We start from the raw sequence: 24715 nt of genomic DNA, 5'->3' as shown, positions 1-24715 counted from the left end.
CGAACGAATCGAGAAATGCTCGTAAGGTTTTAGTCGATTTTGGAACTACTCAGATCAGAAGCATTCAGCAACAACCCCGACACTGGCACTCAGTGATCTGGAGGAAACGCGGAAAAATTAATCCAGTTTTCTAGCATACGCCGGTAACGACCAGAAAGAAAGCTATTTGCTCTTTTTACAGATCAGTCTTCAAAAGTGAGTGAGACTTTGAATCACGATGACTGGTGACGTCACCTGGCGGCTATAGTTGAAAGTGGACAGCGACGCTGTGACGCATGGAAATCATGCACCCCTTACTCTGGACATTAATGCTACCGAGTTTGGTAGTCGTACGGTACTTAGTTTCCGTGTTATGACGTGTTAAATATGGAAAGTTTAATTATAACCACGCGGTAATTTTAACACAATAATTGCTTAAAGGACGTTTTCTTGACTTCAGAGAAGGCAAGTTTTTATCAGATTAAGCATGATGAAACTGTTTGCATGTGGGTACTCGGCCTGAAACAGAAGAAAAGTTGATCAGCTGAGCCCTTGTTGAAAACAGTAGACGCAAAATATTTTAGGTTGTCAGGGGTGTCGTCGTGATGAATTACTGTTATCATATCTCTGTTATTTGGTGGTTTGAGATGGTGCTTTTCTTATGTCGTGGAAGAAAGTTGTCCATAGAGATCACCCTGCTCAAGTACTTAAACTTATTGCTATTCTCCCCCCCCCCCCCCCCCCCCCGCCCACTCCCGCAACCCCTTTCTCTCTCGCTCCCTCCCTAGCTCCCCCCCTCTTTCCTCTCTCTCTCTCTCTCTCTTTCTCTCACTCTTTCTCTTCTTCTCTTTCCCCTTCCCTTCCTCGTTTCTTCTCTCTATCTCTCTCTCTTGGCACTATTCCCTTACCTGATATCAACATATGGGCATTCGCCTGCCGTAGATTTAGCAGTTACTGTATTTCTGTGACTAAATTTGAAAAGTCTTGGAGGGAAAGTAGTGTGCCACAACAATCTCTGACTCGTGTGAATACTCTTCCGCCTATTCTTGCGTTTGAACTGTTTAAGTTCGGAGCTTTTGTGGTGGAGATGGAAAACACATCGTCATTTGCCTCGATGTGCATGCAGTGTACCTCACCACTGGCTGTCAAACTGCAGCGTTGACTCACAAGCTAATGTGGTACGCTAATGTGTTGAGGGGAAGTCTGATTTACCTCTGGCCTAGAGCGAAGAAAAGTGAATGGATGGCGAAAAAGGCGAGCCAATGTGGGTGCTGTAAATCTGCAAAGTTGGGGGCCTGGCCCCTTGGGCAGTTAATGGAGGGCTGTGGACAATTATCTGGCGGCGGAAGGCAGTAAAGCGTGGCCGTGGCCTGCCCCACTGCCGCTTTATGGAGCGAGGCGGGCCCGGGCGGCTCGCGACAGGTACTTATCGGCGCGGTGTGGGGGGCTTTACTGGCGCGTGTTTACACAACTGGCCAGTGGGCGGGGCAGGAGGGGCGTGGGAACGCGCCGCGCTGCTGCCATCTATGAGGCACGGCCCCAGGCTGCCGGCCGCGGGCTAACTGCCGCTCGCGGGACCAGGCAGCGCCAGGAGCTGCGCCGCGCTCGCCGTCTCAGTCACTGGCGCGGACGTGCTGCAAGTCAGTGTCCATCTCAGTTTGTGTCCTTAACATCTACAGCGTCATCACGAAGTCCCATTACCCCCTACGTATTAATGCATATTAATGAACTGTTGTTTCTTATTGTTGTATGTGTTGCGATATACCAAGGTCAGAGATGGTCAGCTTAACGCCCATATTTGTGTCTCTATTAACAGTAAAATTTTCTAATCGCCCACTAGTTCCACAGTACTGATTATTTACAAAATAGGGAAGTAACTTTAATTTATGAAATTTTTAAAGTGGAGTTACAGCATTATTTTTATTATTTTCAGCCGTAATGGCTGTGTTTGTGAACCGTGACTGTGTGGGATAATTATTTATTTCAAGTTTCTGCTACCATTCACTTATTATTTTGTGCTTAATCTAAAGTAATGCAACGCGTTTCGAACATGTTCTGTTCATCTTCAGGCGTTTATACACACATACAGAGAAAGCCGGCCGCGGTGGTCTAGCGGTTGTAGGCGCTCAGTCCGGAACCGCGCGACTGCCTCGGGCATGGATGTGTGTGATGTCCTTAGGTTAGTTAGGTTTAAGTAGTTCTAAGTTCTAGGGGACTGATGACCACAGATGTTAAGTCCCATAGTGCTCAGAGCCATACAGAGAAATGTTACTTAAAAATAAACAGTCTTAAACTAGATTAATCTAGAACTCTTTGTCCATTGTTTTTTACTGTAGCTGCTGGTGTGGCATTTGGGGGGAAGGACGGGGGCAGTGTATGACAAATTGCCTATTGGCTTCTGTCTCGGGTTCTTCGGCCGACGTTCATCTAATGGTTTTTCTGACGTTTCGCCAGCACGAGTGGCTGGCATTGTCAAAGCTTCACCCTCCATTGGCGGTGGTGACAAAAATCATTAGATGAACGTCGGCCCAAGAACCCGAGACAGAAGCCAATAGGCAATTTGTCAACAAGTGGCCACGAAAGCCTTAACAATTTTGGGCAGTGTATGGCTAGAAATCGAAATCAGTGATGTCTTCTGCTGGTTTTCTTCCTTGTGGTTGACTATGTATGATATCACAGCCTGTATAGGATGCAGGTAGATTTGCATCAGTTATGTGTTACGAAAATAGTGTGAAATGCTTTTATATGACAGTTGATCGCTTACAATTTCATCTTGCTGCTTCACTTGCATCACTCGTGTAATGCGCGGAGCTGTTGATTGACATTACACAGCTACAGCAAATTAAAGCATGTACTTGGGTATGCTGAAAAGTAACGCCTCCGAGCTTTTTATTCTGTTCTCAATATTGTTTGAGGTATTACATCTCACACATATTACTCGGTCAACTTTTTCGCTTCGCTTACGTGAGTTGCAACCGTCTGCCAGTAGTGTTCTCCGAATTATAGCGTGTAACATGGCGGTGCGTAAACGTAAATAAATGAGGTGTCAAAGTCACGGGACAGGGGTTAGAATATATATAGATGGCGGTAGTATCACGTACACAATGAGTAAAAGGGCACTCCATTGCAGAACTGTCATTTGCACTCAGCTGATTCATATGAAAAGGTTTCCGACGTGAGGTGATTATGGCGCATGATGGGACTTGACACACTTTGAAAACAGAATGGTGGTTGGAGCTAGACGCACGAGATAGTCTGCTTCGGAAATCGTCAGAGAATTCAGTATTCGGAGAGCCACAGTGACAAGAGTGTGCAGAGAATACCAAATTTCAGGCATTTCCTCTCATCAAGGACAACGCAGTGGCCGACGGCCTTCCCTTAACGACCAAGAACTGTGACGTTTCCGTAAAGTTGTCAGTGCTAACAGACAAGCAACACTGCGTGAAATTGCCGCAGATATCAGTGGGGGACGAAAGACGAACGTATCCATTAGGCCAGTGGGGTGAAATCTGGCGTTAATGAGCAATGGTAGCAGATAAACGACGCGAGTGCCTTTGCTAACAGTACATGTCCCGCAGTGCCTCTCTTGGGCTACTGACCATATAGATTGGATCCTAGACGACTGGAAAACCGTGGCCCGATCAGAATATGGTAGGGTTCGAATGTGGCGCAGAACCCACGAAACCATGGACCCAATAAGGTATTGTATAAACTTGTGGTGGCTCCATAATGGTATGAGCTGTGTTTACATGGAATAGACTTGGTCCTCTGGTCCAACTGAACAGACCTTTGAATGTAAATGTTTATGTTCGGCTACTTGGAAACCATTTGAAGCCAGTCATGGACTTCATGTTCCCAAACGATGACGTCATGTCACCAGACCACAATTGTTCGCGCTTGGTTGAAAGAACATTCTGGATAATTTGAGTGAATGATTTAGCCACCCAGATTTCCCGACACGAATCCCATCGAATATTTATGGGACATAATCGATAGGTCAGTTCGTGCACAAAATCCTGCGCTGGCAAAACTTTCGCAGTTATGGAGGGCTATAGAGGCAGCATGCCACGTCGAGATGCTGCACTACACCTGGCAAAATGACGTCCGATATTAGAAGTATCCCTTGGCTTTTGTCGCCTCAGTGTAGGCCGACGAGTGAGAAAGAGCGTGCTATAATCGAGTTTCGGATTCGAAGAGTTCGTCCAAACATAGGGCACCCTCTCCTTTGGCATAACAATGCCAGACCACACGCGAGCGCAGCGACATCTCCTACAATCCAACGCCTTCGGTTCACTGTCATCGATCGTCCACCTTTCAGCCCCGATTTGGCCCCATCCGATTTTCATCTCTTTCCAAATCTCAAAGAACACGTTCGAGGACTTCACTTTGATAGTGGTGAAGCGGTGCAAACAGAGGTCAGCGAAGTCGAAGTCTGCAGTGACAATATCAACAAACCAGTTTCTCGTCTGGAGAAATTTGTTCGTCACCAGGGTGATTATCTTGGGAAATAAATATGTAGACGTGAGGAACAAAGATACAGAATCTTAATAAAGTTCGTTTTATTTGAGAATCTATAAGCGGTTTCACATATAAAACTCGGTAGCATTACTTTTCAGGACGACCTCGTGATAATAATTTCTTAAAAAATACTTTGTGTAAAAATGTTATGAAAACCCGTTGTTGTTGTTGTGGTCTTCAGTCCTGAGACTGGTTTGATGCAGCTCTCCATGCTACTCTATCCTGTGCCAGCCTCTTCATCACCCCGTACCTGCTTCAGCTTCTGAATCTGCTTAGTGTATTCATCTCTTGGTCTCCCTCTGCGATTTTTACCCTCCATGCTACCCTTCAGTACTAAATTGGTGATCCCTTGATGCCTCAGAACATGTCCTACCAATCGATCCCTTCTTCTAGTCAAGTTGTGCCACAAACTCCTCTTCTCCCCAATTCTATTCAATACCTCCTCATTAGTTACGTGATCTACCCATCTAATCTTCAGCATTATTCTGTAGCACCACATTTCGAAAGCTTCTATTCTCTTCTTGTCTAGACTATTTATCGTCCATGTTTCACTTCCATACATGAAAACCCAATAAAAATATTTTTAGTAATCTTACATGCTACTGCCCACCACGAATGCTGAAGCACCCAATAGTGAGCGATAGGGACAAAGTTGACTATCACTAATCTAATTCATGGCTGATGAGTCCACTCACAACACTGGGGAGCTGATCGTAGTGAGAACATGGGCCTACGAACGACCCCACACAGGAAAATGAATATTCAGCATGATTTCACCATAAGGTTTCAGAAACCTTCCCCACCAAAACCAACAGTTTTATGGTGGGAAGAAAAGCTCTTTACAACTGGTCTCATGAAAGACAAGTCCCTCTCAGAACGACTGTTAATACCACTGAACACGTGTGTGGTGGCTGCAGGGTAGGTCGAACATTCACCAAAGCGGTCACAGAAATTTACAGTTCCATACTCGACATCACAAAAACGCATAAGAATGATTTGAGGTTAAACGCAATTAAATCTTGGGTTATAAACGAACTGAGTGATAATGACATGCAAAAAAGGTATTAGGCTTATGGACGAACGCTCGTAGTCTTTACAGCTCTTCCTTCAAGGGGAAGCCGGCCGCTGTGGCCGGGCCGTTCTAGCGGCTTTAGTCCGGAACCGCGCTGCTGCTACGGTCGCAGGTTCGAATCCTGCCTCGGGTATGGATGTGTGTGATGCCCTTAGGTTAGTTAGGTTTAAGTAGTTCTAAATGTAGGGGACTGATGACCTCAGATGTCAAGTCCCATAGTGCTTAGAGCCATTTGAACAATTTTTGTGCAGTATATCGCAATGTAAAAAGGAGTAAGATTTGTTTCTGGAGTAAAGAAAACCCACGTTTTTATGAAGAGCTTGAAGACGACCCGGCACATGCCATGACTCATCTAGACTGCAATGTCTGTAACCCACTTAGTAGACTCGTATTTCTTCGACGCTTCTGTCAATCATATTGCGCATACTGCCGTGTTAGTGATTTGTTGGTTCCACATCTGCTGGATCGGAGACTACTCGGTTGTATTTGGTTCCAGCACGATGGAGCACGAACCTAAATGCGATTGCCGAGAGAGACTATCTCAGTGAGGTATTTCCTAATAAATGGATTGGACGTGGTTCTGTCCATCTGCTTGCAGATTTGGAGTGGCCACCTCGAAGTCCTGATCCATCTCATTAAACAGCAGATTATTGCCACAAGTTAGGAGGCAGCTGACAAACTTAACGATGCTGCTCGACGTGCAATTACCGCCATCATGCTGACGATGCTGAGGAGAATTTCACATCGTACACATAGAATAATCATACTCTGTTGCGGAAACGATGGTGTACACACAGAAACTCTGGAATAAACAGTAAAGAATACCCACACTACGTCAAAGTTGTCCTCTGCCATGATCCCACATTAATAAAATGCGACCATCTATGGATACGTGGACACGCGATAGGGTTAATGGGACTTTATGATCACTCTATAGACACAGACTCCACAAGGCACCACAAAGTGCGTAGCGGAGGCTACCTTGCACCACTACTAGTCATTCCCTTTCCTGTTGCAATCGCAAACTGAGCGAGGGAAAAGGACTACATGCATCCGCACGAGCTTTAATTTATCTTGTCGTCGCGGTCCTAAGGGCGAAATGTACGTTGACAGCTGTAAAATTGTTCTGCAGTCAGCAGCAAATGACAATTCTCTAAATTTTCTCAATTGTGTTTCGTGAAAAGGACGTCTCCCTGTATGAGCAAAACTATTTTCGTAATGTAAAATCCTGTTTCCTCGGACCATTGTTTTCTGTGGCAGTTGCCTGCAGACCGTACTTTTCATAAGACAATGTTTCACCAGCGGAATTAGTTATTTAACAAGCCCATTGGGGCCTCTGAATGCCAATATTCTACAAGAACCGAACATGAAGACAATTTTTGCAGATAGGCAAAAGTTCATTTGCTTAGTATGCTACTTTTTTCTTGAAAGCTCGAATCACAGACAGAGAAATAACCTTTCTATCTGTGATATTCATGGTAATAAAGCTAAAGCAGCCGTCAGTGACGGAGAGAGGAAACAAGTGCAATAGCCAGCTACAGACCGTTAAATGTTGCCAAATTAATAATTAAAGAGAAGTGGGACACGCAATGTCAAAACTCCTTCAAATACAAAGGCAAAGGTCATGCCAAAGTGAATCCGGCGCTGACTTTTAACTTTGAGTAGGAGAAGAATCGCTGTTTCAGAGGAACCAAGAACACAATCCCAGACGCCTCACCTTCATCCACGGCTGTTACAGGAAGCATCTGTTTCGTACTGGCCTGGTCGCTTACTCACTGTGACTGTGGTAAATCATAGGATGTCAGCCACCTCTTTCTCGGCTGCCCGAACAGATATAATGCTACAAGTCACCTACTACGACGTCTGATCACCTTCAGTTGCTATCTTTAGTCATGTGAAACCGTACTATTGTGAAATAATAATTCTATACGTGACTTGCCCTACAATGTATTAAACCTTGTGTGTATAATGATGGCTGTCTGAGTCCTGCTGAGGTGAAAAAAAAAGAACATGATACGTATCTCCTAGAATTGTTTTATAGACCATCTACACGCAAGCGCCAAAGAAACTGGTATAGGCAAGCGTATTCAAATACAGAGATAAGTAAACGGTCAGAATATGGCGCTGCGGTCGGCAACACCTATATAAGACAACAAGTGCCTGGTGCAGTTGTTAGATCGGTTACTGCTACAATGACAAATTATCGAGATTTAAGTGAGCTCGAATGTGGTGCTCTAGTCGGCGCACGAGCCATGGGACACAGTATCTCCGAGGTAGCGATGAACTTGGGATTTCCCCGTACGACCTTTTCACGAGTGTATCGTGAATATCAGGAATCCAGTAAAACATCATATTTCCGACATCGCTGCGGCCGGAAAAAGATACCGCAAGAACGGGACCAACAACGACTGAAGATAACCGTTCAACGTGACAGAAATGCAACCCTTATGCAGATTGCTGCAGATTCCAATGATGAGCCATCAACAAGCGTCACCATCGATATGGGCTTTCGGAGTCGAAGGTCCACCCGTGTATCCTTGATGACTGCACGACGCAAAGCTTTACGCCTCACCTGGGCCCGCCAATACCGACATTGGACTGTTGATGACTGGTTACATCTTGCATGATCGGGTGAGTCTCGTTCTAAATTGTATCGAGCGGATGAACGTGTACAGGTATGGAGACAACCTCATCAATCCATGCATCCTGCATGTCAGGACGGGCTATTCAAGCTGGTGGAGACTCTGTAATGGTGTGAGGTGTGTGCAGTTGGAATGATGTAGGACTCCTGACGCGTCTAGATACGACTGTGTCAGGTGACACGTACGTAAGCATCCTTTCTGATCACCTGCATCCATTCATGTCCATTGTGCATTCCGGCGGACTTGGGAAATTCCAGCATGACACCGAACACGACCAGAATTGCTACAGCTTGGCTCCATGAACACTCTCTTGAGTTTAAAAACTTCCAGGCATGAACGTTATTGAGCATATCCGGGATGCCTTGCAACGTGCTGTTCAGAAGAGATCTCGGCTCCCTCGTACTCTTGTGGATTTATGGACAGCCCCGCAGGATTCATGGCGTCAGTTCCCTGCAGCACAACTTAAGACGTTAGTCGAGTCAGCGCTATGTCGCGTTGCGGCACTTCTGCGTGCTCGCCCGGGCCCTACACAACATCAGGCAGGTGTACCAGCTTCTTTGGCTCTTCAGTGTACAAACAACTATGTGCAGTTCTTTATTCTCATACTTCCGCATAATCTTGAGTTTTCACAGTTCTCTCTCGATTTGTGTTTGGGTACAGTACTGTCGACTAACATATTTGTTTTTGATGTCATAAATAGTTACTCATCCAACACTCTACTCGGCAACAATGACTTTCTGCAAAGAACTTCGTTTCATCCTATTCAAAATTTCGGGTTCCTACTTGAAGACTTGCTTAACGTGTTTCCTCGCAGAAGCCGTATAATGAATTATACAGAAAGCCCCAGTTACAAACAGGTGTAGTCTTGTTTCACATTGTAATTAACTAACAACACTGTTGCTCACAGTAATTTGTTTATTGCGCCGTTTTTCCTTGAGCGACTGGAGTTCTGATGCGCACCGCATTAGTGAGAGGCCGGATCAGCGAATCCTTAGTTCCATTCTGTAATAATGAGTGAGATCACCAATAACTTTAATCTTATAACAAATCAGTGCTCCCTTCACCCAAACGCACGCAGACTGAGACTCGTTTATTTTGCGATGATTCCCCGTCCTAAGAACCAAAGGCAAGGTAGACATATAATACGACCTTCCGATGTCACTGTAGTAAACGTCACATAGCTGAAACGTGCGATAGGCAATAATGTCCCTATCATTGAAACTCTCCCTGCTTTGGAAACTTTGTCTCCTGGATACCTTACAGCACCTACAGTAACCCATCCATTACCATGTGTATTAGCGTCATTATTATCCAAAGTAAAATTCAGTACGCATCCACGAAACACTGAAGGACCATGCAAAAACACTTGTCAAAACTTCCTGGCAGATTAAAACTGTGTGCCGGACCGAGACTCGAACTCGGTTCAAATGGCTCTGAGCACTATGGGACTTCACTGCTACGGTCATCAGTCCCCTAGAACTTAGAACTACTTAAACCTAACTAACCTAAGGACAGCACACAACACCCAGCCATCACGAGGCAGAGAAAATCCCTGACCCCGCCGGGAATCGAACCCGGGAACCCGGGCGTGGGAAGCGAGAACGCTACCGCACGACCACGAGATGCGGGCACTCGAACTCGGGACCCTTGCCTTTCGCGGGCAAGTGCTCTACCAACTGAGCTACCCAAGCACGACTCACGCCCCGTCCTCACAACTGTACTTCTGGCAGTACCTCGTCTCCTACCTTCCAAACTTTACAGGTTCGCAGGAGAGCTTCTGTAAAGTTTGGAAGGTAGGAGACGAGGTACAGGCAGAAGTAAAGTTGTGAGGACGGGGCGTGAGTCGTGCTTGGGTGGCTCAGTTGGTAGAGCAATTGCCCGCGAAAGGCAAAGGTCCCGAGATCGAGTCTCGGTCCGGCACACAGTTTTAATCTGCTGCAGAGTGAAAATCTCATTCTAAAAACACTTGTTCATTAACACCATCTACAGTGCCCATCTCGATGTTATCTACAGCTTTATACACTGTAAGACGCGAACGCCTTCTCCTCCTGTAATAACGCGGCATCTCTGTAGGTAAATTTTTTCCTTGAGTGATTGGAGTTCTGATGCGGGCCGAATTAGTGAGAGGCCGGATCAGCGAATCTTTAGTCCCATTTCGGACATACCGCTAACAGCGAGGAAGAGGCGTTTAATACGTGTTGTGCTTACTGTGAGATATTACGTAAACGCTCACAGCGCTTGACTGCAATCCGATGGCGGTGTCTCGTCAGCTGTTCGTGACGAGGCAGTCGCGGAAGCGTGGAGTGGGTTTCAAACACGAGCGTTTAACGACCTGCTAGGCACGCGCAAACGCCTAGCGGGCGCGGTAAACACGGCCGCCGAGGTAAATGAGCGGAGAAAGGCGTGTGAAGTGTTTACAAACAGAGCGACAGGGGAGGAGAGAGTCCGTCAGCGGTGCGCGTCTTTTTGTGGCCGCCTGACGGATGGCCGCGGCCTTGCGGCGGCCTCGCTCTGAAACCCGATCCGTGACCGCAGCGGGCCACCACTTGTTTACTGGCACGCGACCCGCTCCTCGCCTCTCCTCTCCGCTCAGCTGGTCGGGCCGAGAAACGCGGAAGAGCGCCGCAAAGGCAGTGGAAGTTAGGGGGGGGGGGGGGAGTGAGGGGGGCCGCCGCGCGGGAGACAATGCAGCTCAGCGCCCGCGCGCGGCTGAATATTTATGACGCGGCCGTGTAAACAGACGAGGCTACGCGACTTGGCCGCCCATTCACAAAGCGGCCGAGCCGGCCCGTGGGCTAGGTCAGGGCCGCGCGGCGCCCGCCGAGCACAGGCGTGATTTACACGGCAGGCCGCCCCCGCGTGTGTGTGTGTGTGTACTTTCCAGGCCGCTACGCCCCGCCCTCCTCCCACGCCGGCGCGCCCACCACATCCGACACCGCACACACTTGTTGCCTTTGCTCTTGACACATTTCCGCGGCCACAACAGCTCCTCCTGCTGTTAGAGCGCCGGAGGCTTCCCTCGCACGTGGCTCAGCTATCAGCTGCCGCAGATTTCGTCTCGTAGGTATTGGCTGGACCTCGAGAGCCCCGTCTATGTACCGACTGTGGACGCTTTCGTCGGGCATTTACACTGTTGGTCATCAAAATGTGAAAATCAGAGAGGATAGTAAATAACGAAATTCTTGTTTTGTGTGTATATACACCACCGGAAAAAAATAGAGGTTACCGATTCATTCAATATTTATTGTTGCAACAACGCATACTGAGTACATGAAATGATTACATTTAGCGGTCAATAGCACGAGCGGTTCTGAGATACCAGCTATCGACCAAGACTGAAACACGGACGTGGTGTAGCCTCCACGGGTGGTAATGCAGGTGCTGACTGGCATCCAGTCGATCGTACAAATGATGAAAACTGCCCTGGGATACGTTATGCCACGCCAACTCAACCTGTTAACGTAGTTGTTGGTTGGCAAATCGCACGAGTCACTTCTAGCCAGTCGTACCCCACACGTGGTCGATTGCAGACAAGTCCAGAGATCGTGCTGGCCAGGGAAGTTTCTGCACGTCTTTCAGAGCACATTGAGTTTCACGAGCACTGTGTGGGCGATTATTATCCTGCTGCAACAACACATCACCTTCCTGTTGCAAGAACGGCAAAGTAACGGGCCTAACGACATTTTGCACGTACCGAGCGCTGGTTAATGTCCGCTCCAGAAACACCAAAGGTAACGAGATTTATAGCTCATCGCACCCTAGACCATAAGGCCTGGTGTGGGGCCAGCGTGTCGCGGACGAATCCATTCTAAGAGACAGCACTAAACAGGTCTGTGTTGTACGCAAAAAAGATTATCCCTTGCGTACAGACAGAATCAGCTTTCATCGCTGAAGACCACCGCGTGCCATTCCATCTTTCAAGTCATCTTCTGACAGCACCAGTCCAGCTGTGCTCTTAGATTCTGTGGCATGAGTGGAAGACGGGCCAGAGATGTGCATGTCCATAGTCCCACTGCTAATAACCGGCGAGCCGTAGGGGAGTCGCTGGCGCCAGTGATTCTCTTATCTAGTAGGAGAAGTGATCCCGTTCTCTTTGGTTTTCCTCTTCTGTCCGCTACTTAAGCATGACGCTTCCGGCTATGGTCTCTTAGTTTTCCACTCCGGGGCCCTCGTGGTCGTGCTTGCCCGTTGCCTGGGCATATGTTGTATTGGCGAGTCTTGGAGTGACCGTTACGGAGGAGCATTGGTTGCTAGCGGGGCTGTGTTATGATTTGTGGAGTGTGTCGATGGCGGGCTGTTGGTGATGACCTCCGATGCACTAGCAAGTGTGTATATTGTACTACCTGATGCTGATTCTCGTCGTTTGCTGCTACTGACAGTGGGCATCTGCTATTTCTCTGAAGTTGTGTTTTGTGATCAGTCTGATCGTAATTTGCGTTCACAACCGGAAACAGTGATTTGTATGTGATTATCCCCGCCGTGGCGGGAATAAGGAATTCATTCATTCCGATATAAGTTGAGTAGTGGTGTTAAGTGTGTAAAAAACTGCTCAGTGACGGGAGCAGTAAGTGTGAGTTGTGTGAAGGCTGCATGAATCATTCTAGGATAGCGTACAGGCCATGTTTAGTTTTAAGACAGTGTGCGTGTAATGTTATTTGAGAATCTTATGATTTATTCTGTGGTCTCCGTTTGAAGGGGCTATGACTTTTGTGCCTCATACTATGGGATTTTATGCTCTTGGTTCGGCAAGTCGTTAACTTCTCCAGACTTCTCCATTTTTAGAAAACCAGTTAATAATTCTCTGGAAAATTTCGTTTAATAGCTCTTTGGTTGCTTTCTCTCTAATAGGATTTATCACAACATTAGTATCGTTTGCAAAACGTATCAATTCTGCTTGTTGAATATTAAGTGGAAGGTCATTCACAAATATACAAGAACAGAAATGGTCCTAAAATTGAACCCTGCGGCACTCCCTTTGTGGTTTTACCCCAGCCATTATTATGTTTTACTTTTTCGACATTGTCTGAATTATTCAGCAGAAGCTTTTGCATTTTCTTTGTCAATGTGAAATAATTTGGGTGAAGGTCACGGTTAAAGCAGGCTCAGACATGGTAATTAGATGTCTCTATAGGCCCCCTCGCTCAGCAGCTGTTGTGGCTGAGCACCTGAATGATAATTTTGAAAATAGGCTCAAATGGCTCTGAGCACTATGGGACTTAACATCTGTGGTCATCAGTCCCATAGAACTTAGAACTACTTAAACCTAACTAACCTAAGGACATCACACACATCCATGCCCGAGGCAGGATTCGAACCTGCGAGCGTAGCAGTCTCGCGTTTCCGGACTGCGCGCCTAGAACCGCTAGACCACCGCGGCCGGCTTTTGAAAATATTTCGAGTAAATTTCCCCGCCATGTTATAGTTCTGGGTGGAGATTTTAATTTGCTGGATATAGACTGGGAGACTCAAACGTTCATAACGGGTGGCGGGGACAAAGAATCCAGTGACATTTTTTTAAGTGCTTTATCTGAAAACTACCTTGAGCAGTTAAACAGAGAACCGACTCGTGGCGATAACATATTAGACCTTCTGGTGACAAACAGATCCGAACTATTTGAAACAGTAACCGCAGAACAGGGAATCAGCGATCATAAAGCGGTTACGACATCGATGATTTCAGCCGTAAATAGAAATATTAAAAAAGGTAGGAAGATTTTTCTGTTTAGCAAAAGTGACAAAAAGCAGATTACAGAGTACCTGACGGCTCAACACAAAAGTTTTGTCTCAAGTACAGATAGTGTTGAAGATCAGTGGACAAAGTTCAAAACCATCGTACAATATGCGTTAGAAGAGTATGTGCCAAGCAAGATCGCAAGAGATGGAAAAGAGCCACCGTGGTACAACAACCGAGTTAGAAAACTGCTGCGGAGCAAAGGGAACTTCACAGCAAACATAAACATAGCCAACGTCTTGCAGACAAACAAAAATTACGCGAAGCGAAATGTAGTGTAAAGAGAGCTACGCGAGAGGCGTTCAATGAATTCGAAAGTAAAGTTCTATGTACTGACTTGGCAGAAAATCCTAAGAAATTTTGGTCTTATGTCAAAGCGGTAGGTGGATCAAAACAAAATGTCCAGACACTCTGTGACCAAAATGGTACTGAAACAGAGGATGACAGACTAAAGGCCGAAATACTAAATGTATTTTTCCAAAACTGTTTCACAGAGGAAGATTGCACTGTAGTTCCTTCTCTAGATTGTCGTACAGATGACAAAATGGTAGATATCGAAATAGACGACAGAGGGATAGAGAAACAATTAAAATCGCTCAAAAGAGGAAAGGCCGCTGAACCTGATGGGATACCAGTTCGATTTTACACAGAGTACGCGAAGGAACTTGCCCCCCTTCTTGCAGCGGTGTACCGTAGATCTCTAGAACAGCGTAGCGTTCCAAAGGATTGGAAAAGGGCACAGGTCATCCCCGTTTTCAAGAAGGGACGTCGAACAGATGTGCAGAACTATAGACCTATATCTCTAACGTCGATCAGTTGTAGAATTTTGGAACACGTATTATGCTCGAGTATAATGACTTTTCTGGAGACTAGAAATCTACTCTGTAGGAATCACATGGGTTTCGAAAAAGACGATCGTGTCAAACCCAGCTCGCGCTATTCGTCCACGAGACTCAGAGGGCCATAGACACGGGTTCACAGGTAGATGCCGTGTTTCTTGACTTCCGCAAGGTGTTCGATACGGTTCCCCACAGTCGTTTAGTGAACAAAGTAAGAGCATATGGACTATCAGACCAATTGTGTGATTGGATTGAAGAGTTCCTAGATAACAGAACGCAGCATGTCATTCTCAATGGAGAGAAGTCTTCCGAAGTAAGATCGATTTCAGGTGTGCCCCAGGGTGGATGACATTGGAAGTTCACTGAGGCTTTTTGCGGATAATGCTGTGGTATATCGAGAGGTTGTAACAATGGAAAATTGTACTGAAATGCAGGAGGATCTGCAGCGAATTGACGCATGGTGCAGGGAATGGCAATTGAATCTCAATGTAGACAAGTGTAATGTGCTGCGAATACATAGAAAGAAAGATTCCTTATCATTTAGCAGGTCAGCAACTGGAAGCAGTTAATTCCATAAATTATCTGGGAGTAGGCATGAGGAGTGATTTCAAATGGAATGATCACATAAAGTTGATCGTCAGTAAAGCAGATGCCAGACTGAGATTCATTGGAAGAATCCTAAGGAAATGCAATCCGAAAACAAAGGAAGTAGGTTACAGTACGCTTGTTCGCCCACTGCTTGAATGCTGCTCAGCAGTGTGGGATCCGTACCAGATAGGGTTGATAGAAGAGAGAGAGAAGATGCAACGGAGAGCAGCGCGCTTCGTTACAGGATCATTTAGTAATCGCGAAAGCGTAATGGAGATGATAGATAAACTCCAGTGGAAGACTCTGCAGGAGAGACGCTCAGTAGCTCGGTACGGGCTTTTGTTGAAGTTTCGAGAACATACCTTCACCGAGGAGTCAAGCAGTATATTGCTCCCTCCTACGTATATCTCGCGAAGAGACCATGAGAATAAAATCAGAGAGATTAGAGCCCACACAGAGGCATACCGACAATCTTTCTTTCCACGAACAATACGAGACTGGAATAGAAGGGAGAACCGATAGAGGTACTCAAGGTACCCTCAGCCACACACCGTCACGTGGCTTGCGGAGTATGGATGTAGATGTAGATGTAGAAGTATGATTCAAACCAGGTGTGTGTAAATGCATCAGTTCCATTAAACTTTAATATTTCTAGGAGAGCATCGTGATCTACACGGTCATAGACCTTGGAGATATCTTAAAAATACCATGTGGCTGTGTTTTATTATTTAAGACCTGTACTGTTTGATGAGTGAATGTATAAATAGCATTCTCAGTCGATCAAGCTTTCTGGAATCCAAACTGTGATATGCTAAGTAACTTGTTTCCACTTAGGTGTGGTACTACCCTTGAGTACATTACTTTTTCTAATAGTTTAGAGAAAAGTCGTCAGTAAGGGAATTGGACGACGATTGTGTAAGCCTGCCTTGTCACCTTTCTTATGAAGCGGCTTAATAACTGTGTTGTTTAACCTGTCTAGGAAAATTCCCTGTGCCAGTGGTGCATTGCATATATCGCTAAGAACATTATTTATTAAGTTGGAACAGCTTCTCAGAACTCTGTTTGATGGCGCTAATGTTTATAGTTTGTGTAGGTTATCTTTACAGAATTTCTCTGCAAGCCGAGACTCTAAATTCCTTTGCACAGGGCTTAGTTACTACAGTTTTCCTTGTCGAAATATCGGCAGCTTTCGACGACGTCACCCTGCTGCGTTCTCGTAAGTTATTTGAACATCTCCAAACTTTTGCACACTGTGGAACGTAAGGTTTAACAGTCTCCAGCACTCCGAGTCTCTCATAAAAGCTAGTTACCTTAATACAAAATTGTGTGTCCTCCAGTTTCCTACCGACCACAATTTCTTCCTCCATCCAGTGAATAAATATCGCGAATTTCCTTCGGCACTTTACCTCTCGTTGCGAACATTGCGTCACACGGTTTTCCGATGCTCCAGGAGGAACTGCCATTCTCTTTCTTCATGCTGATCGACACGGGCAGATTGCTTATTACAATCCCTCTTACCGTACTCCACACACAGCATTCACGCTTGTGACTGGCAATACTACTCTATCACAGACTTACTGTGTTTCACCCATGCTTCCGCACTCGGACATACTTTCCACCTTCATACTCTTTTTATCGGTTGTCTCACTATAACCTACGAAGCAGAGCTGTCATTGGTCACTTAGTTCACGTGCCGCCTGCCACTCCCGTGCCAGGTCCTCCCTGGTGAGTTTTCGTTATACTCGTCTTTCTGAAACCACAGATGTCCCTTTTCGAAAGGAAAGAAAAGCTTTACAATGAAAAATACACATCCTTCCAGTGTTCACAAATATAGCAGCCTTGGGGTTCTTCAAGCTGCTCATAAATTAAGGACATTGCAGAATGTGGTGCCATACAACGTGGCACTACACAAAGCCTCCCATTCTTGCACCAGTGCCTGTCGGAGCTCCTGAAGTGTCCTAGGGGTGTGAAGACGTGCAGCGATACGTCGACCGGGAGCGAGATTAAGTCTGGAGACTAGATAGGTCACTCCATTCGCCTGGTATTTTCTGTTTCAAGGTACTCCTACACGATGGCAGCTTGGTGGGGCCGTGCGTTATCATCCATCAGGAGGAAGGTGGGACCCACTACACCCCTTAAAAGGCGGACATACTGGTGCAAAATGACGTCCCGATACACCTGACCTGTTACAGTTCCTCTGTCAAAGACATGCAGGGGTGTACGTGCACCAATCATAATCCCACCCCACACCATCAAACCACGACCTCCATACAGGTCCCTTTCAAGAGCATTAACGGGTTGGTATCTGGTTCCTGGTTCACGCCAGATGAAAACCCGGCGAGAATCACTGTTCAGACTATACCTGGACTCGTCCGTGAACATAACCTGGGACCACTGTTCAAATGACCATGTACTGTGTTCTTAACACCAGGCTTTACGGGCTCTCCTGTGACCAGGGGTCAGTGGAATGCACCTTGCAGGTCTCCGGGCGAATAAACTATGTCCGTTCAGTCGTCTGTAGACTGTGTGTCTGGAGACAACTATTCCAGTGGCTGCGGTAAGGTTCCGAGCAAGGCTACCCACAGAACTCCGTGACCGTCTGCGGGCGCTGATGGTGAGATATCATTCTTCTTGTGGTGTTGTGCACTGTGGACGTCCCGTATTGTAACGCCTGGACACGTTTCCTGTCTGCTGGAATCATTGCCATAATCTTGAGATCACACTTTGTGGCACACGGAGGGTCCGTGCTGCGACCTGCTGTGTTTGACCAGCCTCCAGTCGCCCTAGTGTTCTACCCCTCATAACGTCATCAATGTGTGTTCTCTGAGCCATTTTCGAGACACAGTCACCATTAGCATCTCAGAAAACGTCTGCACACTTACTCGCTGCACCGTACTCCGACATACACCAACACACCTCTGCTTATGTGGACTGCTGCCAGCGCCACCGTGCAACGACCGCAGGTCAGATGCACCGCATTGTCATACCCAAGGTGATTTAAGCCCCGCAAACCGCCCACCAGAGCGTTGTTTCACCATATATCAGCATTATCCTTAATTTATGAACATGAGTGTATAATTAGTCAAGCTATCGCTTATGAGCATATGATTCGTGGCGAACGTTGCTGTGGACTGGTTTACTTTGCTGCGTCCTGTGTTCCCACGGCTTTTAAATCTGAACGCGTAGGTAATCTGCCTTCCGGCTTTACCATGTCGCGGCACAATATTCTTCTTTCACAGGAGACTGTTAATTAGGTGGGGGGCAGGGGAGGTTGTTATACCCGCTGTAGCCGAGTTCCAGATGTAATCCATAACAGATATCCCCCACTGACTTTTAACCCAAAAATGATGGACAGGTAATTAAACATTCCGATAAAAATTCCCCTGAATGTCCATCCATCATCCCCTCGTCCCTAGAAGCTCAAGAACCAGCCATCAGCTCGAAAGGTGATGCTCAATCTGTTCTTTGATTACAGAGGCCCATTGCTTATCGATTTCAATGGACGTGGTGTCTCCATCACTGGGGAACGGTACTGCACAACGCTAGGCGGAAAGACCAGGAAAACCGCGACAAATTGTGCTGCTGTTTTACAATACCACGGGTTGCTATATCGCAAATGTCGTAACGCAGAAGTTACGCCAACTCAAGTGGGAGACACTAGAGCACTCACCCCTATAGTCCTAACCTCTCCCCTTGTGATTATCACTCCTTCGGAACCTTGAAAACACCGTGAAGGGTCAGCGATTCCCATCGGACGAGTATGTGCAGCAAGCAGTTACGGACTCCTTCATGCAACAGAACATGGTGTGTTACCAAATGGGTATCTTCAATCTGGTGAGTCGGTGGGATGATTGACACAGTGCTTACGGGATTTTGCCTGATTAACATACCGATTGTAGACTGTACAACCTTCGAGTGGAAAGTTTCTGATCGCCCTTTATATAAAATGTGCCACATGACTAAAATACAATCATGAGTAAGGAATTTGTCAATGTGGATTTGAAAACATCGTATGTTTTCAAAGTGGTATCTCCTTACCTATCTCCAACCTGTGAACTGCGCCATCTAGCCATTAACACAGCACTTCCGCTTTAATGTGGACTCTGAAATGCTGTCCCAATTTTTTTCTCACATAGCGGAAGCTTTGCCGTGGGCCCCAAAACACAATCCCACTTAACTTGCATATACCAGAAGCACTGTTGTGGGATCGGAAATACTTTCCCACTTATTTCCCACATTCCAGAAGCATTTCCATGGCCTCCAGAATACTGTCCCACATCCACCACTTACCAGAATTGGTGCCGTGGATTCCGGAAAAACTGTTGCACTTATCTCCCACATACCAGAATTGCTGCTGTAGGCTCTGAAATACTATTCCACTTACTTCCCACATTCCAGAAGCGCTGCTATGGCTGAAAGCCCCCTTAAGTGCCTCTAGTGATGGCAGTACCACTAGAACACAGAAACGTGAAACACTGAATTTTTACTCCTACGTCTGTTTATCAAGCTGTGAGATCTCGGTTGAATGTTTAGCATAGCCCTGAGATGCTACAGATTATACCCCCAGTGACCTGCAGAGATAGAAAGCTCCCCATAAGAACATGGTAATTAAAAGGAAACAAAATCGTGCAACGGAGAACGGCATATCTAATGAAACTTTTAGGGTTGGCCCAGTTAAGCATGAAAGTATGGATATCACACCTCACGTGGACACATTGATAACGAGATCCATCAGACTAGGAAAGGGAGCAGAGGGTAATTATATCATGCTGACTTATTACTAAAAAACATCAAAGGTGTTTTACCCACTGAACCAAGAACACAAATAATTATTGAGTGCACGAGGGATTGAAAATAGGTACTATAGCGTTGGCACACATGGGAGTTACATGATAGAAATAGTGTCGCAAAAATGGCCAATCCTTGTGCTAAAGGCTAATGATTTAAAGAAGTATCTCAGAGAAGCATGAACTTCTACTGAAGTCTATTTCCTTTAGTTTTGGTACGTTGAAAGGGCCTTGTAATTGTGACAGCCTCGGGCTTTTAGCTATCTGTCAACAGGGAAGCGTCATTAGGGGGCACTGCATGAGTTGTAAAAATGCTTCTGCTGGAAGGCGGGGTCTCGTGCAGTACTCTCACGAGTTTCAATCCCTCGTGCACTCCAGTACTCTCACCTAAGCACATGGTGGGTGCAACTAGCTGGCAGTGAAAATTAGATCAGCAAAACGAAACTCTGCTGCAAAATAAAAGACTTCATACTCGTCTTTTCTCAACGGATGCAAATACAGCCCATGTTTACCTCTCTAAGCATGTACTAGAACAGAAGACAGCTGCAGTAGAAGCTGACAGTTGCGGCCCAGCATCTCAGTTATGCTCTAAATGGTGACACCTCGCTCTGCAACTCTGAGAACGAACACACTGAATCAAGCCGGCTGGAGAGACGTCTTCTGCGACTTCCCTGGAGCGAGTGCCCTCTTACTGTCCTCTAGAAAAATTAGTTGGTCGGAATATTGTCGGCGAATTACAACTCATGATAATTTAAAAAAAACATGCAATAAAATTCCCAACTGTTATATTTTATGCTGTGGCTAACCAATGAAGGGTATTTCTTCCTTGGCATGGATAAGAAGGCAGAAAATCTCCCCTTCTTTGGAACAGGTTTCTGCCTATTCACAGCCAATGAGACAGCATCCATGTACAAATGCGCAGGAACTCACCCCTACTACCAAAATAATGACCATGAGCCAATCCCATAAAGCCTTACTAAAATTGGAACAAACATTCCAGCTGGCCTCCTCTGGACGCAGCAGCTAATCCCAAGGACGTTGCCATGTGTTTTCTCCTATCCTTCACATTTTTATCTGTGCTGAGAGGGATTCTTTTCATTTCGCTCACAATGAATCTATACAATGGCCTAGACACCGTCGCTGGACGCTCTTGCTGTGCTCGCCTGCCAGGCCGCTCGCCCCTGTGTTCTGTCTGCACGAGACCCCGCCTTCCAGCAGAAGCATTTTTATAACTCATGCAGTGCCCCCTAATGACGCTTCCCTGTTGACAGATAGCTAAAAGCCCGAGGCTGTCACAATAACAAGGCCCTTTCACCGTACCAAAACTAAAGGAAATAGACTTCAGTAGAATAGCAACTATTAGCAGTGGTTATTATTGCTTGCAATTTTCATGGAGCCTTAGTAATTTGATTTAGTTTAGTTGTTGGATGTACAAATTGGATCAATAAACAGGTTACGTGACAATATTTGGAGAAGCTGCTGTGTAATAAAGCCAGACTTCATTTACATTGTGTGATGATTAGTTGGAGGTCCTAAGTGCTCTGATTGTCAATGGATGACCTCAGATCACTATTAGCCGACACGAGAAGCTGCATTGTTATGAGGTGGTTATGAGAACTATTTAATCTGTAGGTTCCCCTGTAACTGTCTGGGTAAGTGAGTTGACAGCTCGGAGAAAAACAAATAATAATAAAAGAAAAGAGTAACCGCGTTGCAGTGTTCGTACCATCGTACAGGTTTATGTTAACTTTATCTTTTTTATCTTTGTTACCTGTACCTAAAGGACAGTTAAAGGCTGCGCATTTCCTACGGCAGAGTGTAAGCATGATAGAATTAGGATAAAACCCATTATTCCACTACTTTACACCAGAGATTAATGCTATAGTTCCATGTTTTACTACTGTCTACTATTTTGTCGGAGTTAATTTACGACTGCTTATCGCCGAGCGTTCGTCGCAGTAGCCTTATTGATAATCCAACCAAAAATCATACAAAGTGAACCATGACCGAACTGTCCACTCACACTTAAGGTAGAATAGTATATTTACAACATACAGCCAAAAGGCTAGTCTCCAAAACGGAGAGAGGAAGTGCGGGACTATTCGATGAGGATCCAAACAGGTAACCAATTCTGAATCTGTATTCCAGAAAAATGGCAGCAGAACTACCAGAACAATGCATGCTCAGTACGCTGGACAGTTCCCTGCTTAAGAAATGGGAACGGGAACCTCTAAAGACGAAACTAAAGAACAACTTGAATCATCTGGCGATTCGCTAAAAAATCGTTAGGAAGCTAAGAAACTAATTCTCATTACGCCGAATCACTTAAGAGACGTCATACAAACATACTAATGTGCAGTGAGCTTGTAAATGCCATTGTCGTGACGAAGTTAAGTAAGACGAGGAGAAAATGGAAGGATAATTATTCGGCAATGAGGGCAAGGTGTGGAAAGACGTCAGTCGTTTTCAAAGGAAACATCCTGTCATAAGTGAAGTGGACTGACAAGGCAGCCAGTCCACAGTGACGGGTAGCCGAAAGAAAGGCACGCGTACACACACACGCAGACGGGCGTCAAGTACTGGAACAGGCTACGTAATTAATGCTATGAAGAAAAGTACGTAGCTGGATTAATACTTATCTTTAATCAATCATTGTGGTACATCGCTCTTGACTATATACAGGAGACTTTAATTACAATCACTGTAAGGCTAATGGCGCCTTGCTAGTTCGTAGCCATTAACTTAGCTGAAGGCTATTCTGTCTCTCGGCTAAGGAGAGAGAAAGGCATCGTACATCTAGTCGCTAGCTAGGTCCTCGTACAACTGGGGCGAGTGCTTGTTCGTATCACGAGACCTGCCTTGTGGTGGCGCTAGGTCTGCGATCACACAGTGGCGACACGCGGGTCCGACATGTACTAAATGGACCGCGGCCGATTTAATCTACCACCTAGCAAGTGTGGTGTCTGGCGGTGACACCACAATAAGCGTTAATGGATTTACGGAAACCACGAAAGACCAAAACCGGCGTGGCCGCACAAGAACCCCACTCCTCTCGAATGCCAGTGCAGTGGGATAAGCTGTAATGAGCTCGCTCGATGATGTCTCATCCTCCTCATCATTATCATTATCAGCCATTTGAAATAAATTGCTGAATGAAGACCTTTTTGCGATCTTCAACAATACATACAAATGTTGATCCTGCACATTATCTAAAGTCATCTACCGATCCTACATTAGATGGTAGCTTCAGCCTTTTGTTGTCTCTTGGTATCCGCAAACAATTTCGTTGGTCATTCTACAGTCCCAGTCGCTTGGATTTATGTCTTTGCCACCTTCATTTCATTTTCACTATAGTAAGGATTACGCCTTTCACTCCATTTTGTTCGTTGATCTATTTCTACATCTACACCTATACTTGGCAGAAAACCTTATGGTGTATGGTGGATGGTATGTTGTGTACCACTCTCACATCCCACGCTTCCTATTCCAGTCGCTAATGGTCGGTATTAAGGACAACTGTAGCTAAGCTTCCATGTGAGCTCATACACTTTTTGGGAGATTCGCGTAGAAGGAAATTAATTTTCGTATCCCCGAAACGCTTGGGCCGCGCGGGATTAGCCAAGCGATCTGAGGCGCTGCAGTCATGGACTGTGCGGCTGGTCCCGGCGGAGGTTCGAGTCTCCCTCTGGCATGGGTGTGTGTGTTTGTCCTTAGGATAATTTAGGTTAAGTAGTGTGTAAGCTTAGGGACTGATGGCCTTAGCAATTAGGTCTCATAAGATTTCACACACGTTTGAATTTTTGAAACGCTTGAGAGGCGTCATAAAAAACTAATAGCATATGTTTCGCTAATAACTATCATACTACGATGATAAAGTAAAGTAAGACAAGGAGAAAGTGGAGGAAAGATTAAGGTTTAAAGTCCATTCGACAATGGGGGCAAGAATGGTTATATACTGGCTGAATCTTCCAGGAACGTACGCTTTCGCAAACTGAACAGTAAATCACACAGCGATACACAATGCATCTCTTGTAGCGTCTGCTACTAGAGTTGACTCAGCATATACGTGAAGATTTGGTGCTTGCTAAGAGAAATTTGTTAACATCGAGTATAAATTTAAGTGTCAGGAAGTCGTTTCTGAAAGTATTTGTATGGAGTGTAGCCATGTATGGAAGTGAAACATGGACGATAAATAGTTTGGACAAGAAGAGAATAGAAGCTTTCGCAATGTGGTGCTACAGAAGAATGCTGAAGATTAGATGGGTATATCACATAACTAATGAGGCGGTATTGAATAGAATTGGGGAGAAGAGGAGTTTGTGGCACAACTTGACAAGAAGAAGGGACCGGTTGGTAGGACATGTTCTGAGGCATCAAGGGATCACAAAATTAGCATTGAAGGGCAGCGTGGAGGGTAAAAATCGTAGAGGGAGACCAAGAGATGAATACACTAAGCAGATTCAGAAGGATGTAGGCTGTAGTAGGTACTGGGAGATGAAGAAGCTTGCACAGGATAGAGTAGCATGGAGAACTGCATCAAACCAGTCTCAGGACTGAAG

This window comes from Schistocerca serialis, chromosome 5 (assembly GCF_023864345.2).
Source record: "Schistocerca serialis cubense isolate TAMUIC-IGC-003099 chromosome 5, iqSchSeri2.2, whole genome shotgun sequence".
Lineage (NCBI taxonomy): Eukaryota > Metazoa > Arthropoda > Insecta > Orthoptera > Acrididae > Schistocerca > Schistocerca serialis.
This window is presented reverse-complemented; position numbering follows the sequence as displayed.